Genomic DNA, 6,410 nt, shown 5'->3' with positions numbered 1-6,410 from the left:
AAAATATATATTCCCCTGATTGCTAGATTACTCATGGTTCATGACCAGGTTTTTGATTTGTGATTTGGAAGCTACAGGAAGACTTGGAAGTAGTGGGAGAGTTTAGCTTCTAGTAAGAAAAGATTTTCCTCTGTGTATTTTCTCAAAGTATAACTCTGATGCTCTCTAATGAGATGGAATAAATAGTCAATGACTATTGTAAATCTACTGTTTGATAAACCCAAGACTCCAGCTTCTGGAATAAGAAATCACAATTTGAAAAAAATTCTGGGAAACCTGGAAAATAGTATGACAGAAATTATAGACCAACATACCTCACACTCTGTATCAAAATAAGATGGAAATGGGTTCATGATTTAGACATAAAAGGTGATGCTATATAAGCAAATTAGGAGAACAAAGGGATAGTTTAAGCGTCAGATATTTGGAGAAGGGAGGAATTTATGACCAAACAAGAAAGAACATTATGAAATGCAAAATGGATAATTTTGATTACATTAAATTAAAAAGGTTTTGCACAAACAAAACCAGTGCAAACAAAATTAGAAGGAAAGCTGAGAAACATTTTTTATAGCTAGTGTTTCTGTTAAGGATCTCATTTCTAAAACATAGAGAATTGACTTAACTTTATAAGAATCAAATCATTCCTCAATTAATAAATGGCCAAAGGATATGAACAGACAATTTTTAGATGAAGAAAATTTAGTCATATTAAAAAATGCTCTCTAAATTACATTGATCAGAGAAATGCAAATTAAGACTGAGGTTTCAACTCACATCTATCAGATAAGATAAGGGGATAGAAAAAAATAATGTTGGAGGGGATATGGGAAAACTGGGACACAAATGCATTGTTGGTGGAGTTCTGAACTGATCTTATGTAGAACAATTTGCAACTATGCCCAAAGGGATATAAAACTCTGCATATCCTTTGACCCAGCAGTGCCACTACTGGGTCTGTATTCTAAAGAGATTATATAAAAGAGGGAAAAGGATCCACATGCAAAAATGTTTGTCTTATAATATTTCTGTGGTGGCAAAGAATTGGAAATTGAATGCATGCTTATCAGTTGGTGAATGGTTGAATAAATTGTAGTATGAATGCTATAAAATAGTTCTATATAGTTCTATAAGAAATGGCCAGGCAGATTTTAGATAAGTCTGGAAAGATTTACATAAACTGTTTTTGAGTAGAACCAGGAGAACATCACAGTAATACAGCACTATATGATAATCAACTTAACTCTTCTCAGCAATCAAGTGATTTGAGAAAATTCTAGTAGCTTAGCATGAAAAATGCCATTTTCATTCAGAGAAAGAATTATGGAGACTGAATTTGAATTGAAGTGTATTATTTTCACTTTTTTTCTTTCTCATGGTTTTTCTCTTTGTTCTGATTTTTCTTCCCAGCATGACTGATATGGAAATGTGTTTAAAATGATTGTACATGCATAACCTATATCAGATTGCTTGTCTTGGAGAGAGAGAATGGTAAGGGAAGGAGGGAAAAAAATTGGAACTCAAAATCTTAACAAAAATGAATGTTGGAAACTATCTTTATATAATTAGAAAATTAAAATAAAAGAGATGGAATAGTAGAACTGATTAATTAAATATTCAATGTTAAACTCCTCATCGATCTTAAAAGAATATTATTACAATCTTAAGAGTTCCTTCATATTTAGCATTAATATTCCATATATGAGTGAACATCTCACAAGACAAACTACAATGTTTCAGTTTCAATATTTGTTAAGCATTTATTGTATACAAGTTTCTAAGGAATATGAAAATATTAAATAAGATGTGGCTCCTCTCACATGGAATTCACTATTTAGTACTGAAATAGTTTTCTGCGTTCTAATTTAAGGGATAGTATTTTTCACCTAATCTCCATGATGGTTTTTTGTTTGTAAGCCTGATTATTTGTTTTTAACTTTTCTCAATTACCAAATTATTATTGTTCATCCTTCATTTTCAAAAAGGACAAATGACAATCATAGGATAATGTCTTAACTTATGGATTCAAGAGGAAAGAATTGCACAAAAAGTTGTTAGCCTCACTCTTTCTTCCTGAATCTTCAAAGTCCAGTTGTAGGACAAAAGTCAAAGATGACTGACAATGGTCTGGGATGTAGTAGATTACCTGAGATGCAATGGATAGCTTTCACATCTTTAATATTTAAACAACCTCTAAAGATTCCAGAGTGCTTGTTTTCAACTACCTTCATGACCTTTGGAACAAATTTTTCTTATCTGACCTTTCTACTGGGGGAAGTCTTCACATGCTTGAGGTAGACAACTCCCTAATTCACCAATGAGTTTGAAGTCCATCACTTATCCTTAACCTGGTTTAACCTGTCTGCTGAAATAATTTACTGGAACATGGCCACTGTATAGGTGGAGTCACAGATGGACAGTTAGGTGATAGATGGACACCAAAGGTGGACAGGATGGGGTGTTCAGGGAGAACTAGTGTCTTTGTTGTGAGAACTTGCTGATCCCTTTTCAAGGGATCAACTACCAAGTATAAGACAATAGAAGGACCTTACTAGGAATTAATGAAAGCAATTTCGATTTTATATCAGATGATCTGGGCTTAAATTCAACTTTTACATGATCTTAAATAACTTTTGAACTTTCTCGAATTTCATTGTTCATTTGTAAAAGGGAAACTTGGGACTAGATGACTGACTACTAAGGTTCCTTCCAGTTCTAAACCCTTTAAATAGAATTGAATGTTTGTGACTGGTTTATTGGGTGGTCTTGGACATGTATTTGACCATCTCTTACCTTAGTTTCCATATCTGTAAAATAAGGATTATGACTATTATGTTTATCTCAGATCTATTGAAAATAAAATGAAAAAATAAGTATTGAAGTACTTTAGAAAATAAAAAAAATATTATCCATATGTGAAGTATTATTAATAACATGACAAATAGAATAAATATTGCATCTTATAGTCTTCAAGTTTTTTCAGATCTATCTTATTTGATCCTATAATAATCCTATGTACAAGTATTTTATCTCCATTTTACAAATAAGTAAACAAAGTCCAAAGAGTTAAATGAATTTGCTCAGATCACATAGTTATTAAATGACAGAGACAGGGTTTGAAGCCAGATCTTTATATTTCTAAAAACCCTCTTTTTCCCCCTTCCCATAACTTTCATCCTTTCTCTCCCATTACCCTCAAACATTAGTAGATACCCTTGGCTGTAAAATTGGAGAAAAGTTAAAAACAATTCATAATTGTAACACAACAATGCCCTGTTAGGTCTTGCAAAGGTGAATGTTGAAAACTATATTTGCATATATTTGGAAAAATAAAAATATTTTTAAATGTGACTTTTTAAGTACTTTATTTCCTCTTCAGTTAATATGGGCAGTCTTTATTTTTGTAAATATTCATCTATTCACTTAGTTTGTCAGATTTATTGGCTTACAATTGGGCAAAATTGTTCCCAATTATTGTTTTAATTTCCTTTTCATTCCTTTTTATTTTTGATACTGGTAATTTGGTTTTCCCAATGTAGATCAAAGCATAGCATTTTTACCTTTCTTTTTGTGATTTTTTCCCCTTTCTTGTGCAGCATGATGAATATTGGAAATATTTAGAAAAAATGCATGTTTAAAAAGGGAAGAGAGAACAATTTAGAACACAAAGTTTTACAAAAATGAATGTTGAAAACTATCTTTACATGTACTTGGAAAAACAAAATATTTGAAGGAAAAAGGAACAGGCTGGAGTAATTATGGAGTAATTGTTACTGGTAGTAACAGTAATAGATTGTTGAGTATTCAAGCTATGGTTATGCTTATCAGATATTCTATAGAGAAGATTCATCCTTCAGGTAGGATTTATACTAGATGACCCCAAAAGACCTTTCCAATTCTTAACATTCTTTGATAACTTTCTGCCCTTGGAATGGAATGGATAGAATATAGAATATTAAGTGTCAACATCTGCATTCTAGAGACCTGTGACTTTATTTCACAGACATATACCCTATAATACAAGTAAGGTGATGTCAAGAATCCTGCTTGTGACACTAGATTCATTACCATCAAAGCCTCTCCCTTGGCATCTTTAATTACCAGGACCAACTGCTAACCACCAAATTGCGGCCAACCTAATTAATAAACTATTTATTAATTAGCCAGAAACTCTTGTCTTTCAGGGCTTCCATTTATTACATAGGCAAACCAAAAAGTCTTCAGTTTATTCCAAGCAGTGTCAGTGGTGATGCAAAGATATCATTGAAATATGGTACTTAGTTCTTTGAAAAGGAAGGTAAACCATGAGATTTCTGGTTTTCTCTTCCATTAATGTTTCGTTTATTGCTTATTTTGCTTTTGCTATATTTTTAATTTAGCTCTTTTCTACTTTTCCTTCTAGAACTATCTATGCCAGACTCTTCCTATAACCCAACTATTAAGACGTGCTATATATAACCACATATTCAGTGTTGCTGGTCCATTAATCAAAATCTTACCCTAGAAACCTCATCAGGAGGATGATATATATTTGCTTTTTTGGAGGATTCTGATAAAAATATACCTATTTCAACAGGAGCTAAATAAGGACTCTTCTCTCACTTATATGCAGGAATTCATGACCACCATCAACTTGGTTAAGGGATCCCCTTTTTCCAGACAAATTAATAGTCACTATATTTGTGCAGAAATGATTGGACCTGTCCCTGTCCATTAGAAAGTGAGGTATCTCTCAATGTCACTACTTTGTCTCCCAACTCATTTTTAAAAGGAATTGTATAAGGACATGGATCTCCCTGAGTGAGCAGACACCTCAAGGCCCAGGTAAATTTTGCTCTGGAGAAGAAATAAGGAAAGCCAGAGAAAAGAGGGTCTCAAACAGCTGTGTCAAAAATTAGTCTGACCTTATCAGATAAGTCATCTTTGCAGTTAGGTCCAAGAAAATATTTGACTGGAATGCACTTATTTTTCCTAGCGTGATACTGAGTACTCACAGACATGGTTTCTAGGGGATAGAACAGTCAATCCTGGACATTTAGGGACATGACAAAGTTTCTAATTAGAAGAGGAAAATCCCTTGATCAAGAGGACCAATTTGCCAGCTGGGGACATATTCAGAGTTATGTTATTGACATGCACCGCAATTGGCATAGGGAGCAACAGAAGGTAAAAATAGCTGCCTATTAGTGGGATCACAACATAGCAACATGATCACCATGCCCAGATTGTCTTTGGGCCTACTCTTAAACCTCTGCCTTTCTCCTAATTGATTTCAATCATTTTTTTTTTAAATCTGGTTATTAGTAGAGGAAATATGGGCCATCATAGTGGATACTGAAAAGCTTCAGATACAACTGTGTCTAGTGAGGGACATCAATAAAAATTCCTCCATAATAAAAAACCCAAAGGAGAAATTTTTTTGTTGCCCAGTTTTGTTTTTTCCAGACCACTTTGTCAGACCCATGTCTACTTTCTAGTAATCATGAAAAAGATCTTATCTAACTCATTCCTCTAGATTCTTTCACATAACAGTCAAAAGAAAAGTCCTCATAAATGAGAGTTCCTTAGCCTAATCTAAGCCACAGTTAATGAAGGCCTGAGCTAGAAAGACTGCCATGCAAATAGAGAAAAGGGAGCAGAAATCAGAGATGTTGGGGGTAGAATTGAAAAGATTTGGCAACATGTGGTTAAATGGGGGATAAGAAGATTGAGGAGCTGAAGATGTAGTAAAATAGAAAAGTCAGAATGTTGAGACTAGTTTTAAAGATATCACAACCTTTTTATGAAGGTTTTACTGAATGTACTAATACCCAGGGGACCTGGATGACTTCAATTTTGAATATACCATTTCCAGTTAATGACAAAAGCCCCTTATGTTCTAACCATCTTATTAGAGGGACCATCTTTTCATTACCTTGTATATAATAGGCAACTTTGAAAGTTGATTGTATCATCTGGCATCATAGCATCCAGAATTCAGTAATAGACAACTTCTTTCTTTTACATATATATTCAATCAGCCAAAAAAATCTATCACTTTTTCCACTTAGTCTTCAATCATCCCTTGCCCTGAGAATGAAAAACAAAATACTTGTTATAAATATGTATAGCAAGTCACTAACAACCAGCTGAATTCAGTGACAAAACATATCCTTTAGATTGGCATTTCTATCTTGGTGATTCCATTGTAGGATTTTAATTGTATTAAAAGCTATAAAGGAGACGTCCTTTGTCTTGGATTCTGAGCCACAAAGTTATTACTTGCTTCTCAACCTGCTTTCCACTAATAGGGTGAGGATGGGGCACGAGGAAAAGTCCCATTATTCTATACCTGCACCTGTGTCCCAAAACTGAGTCATGGCAAAATTATCAGTTTACACTTTGGTGTGTCCCCATTTTGGTGTGTCCCC

The sequence above is a fragment of the Antechinus flavipes genome, chromosome 4, assembly GCF_016432865.1.
Source record: "Antechinus flavipes isolate AdamAnt ecotype Samford, QLD, Australia chromosome 4, AdamAnt_v2, whole genome shotgun sequence".
Taxonomy (NCBI): Eukaryota; Metazoa; Chordata; class Mammalia; order Dasyuromorphia; family Dasyuridae; genus Antechinus; species Antechinus flavipes.
This window is presented reverse-complemented; position numbering follows the sequence as displayed.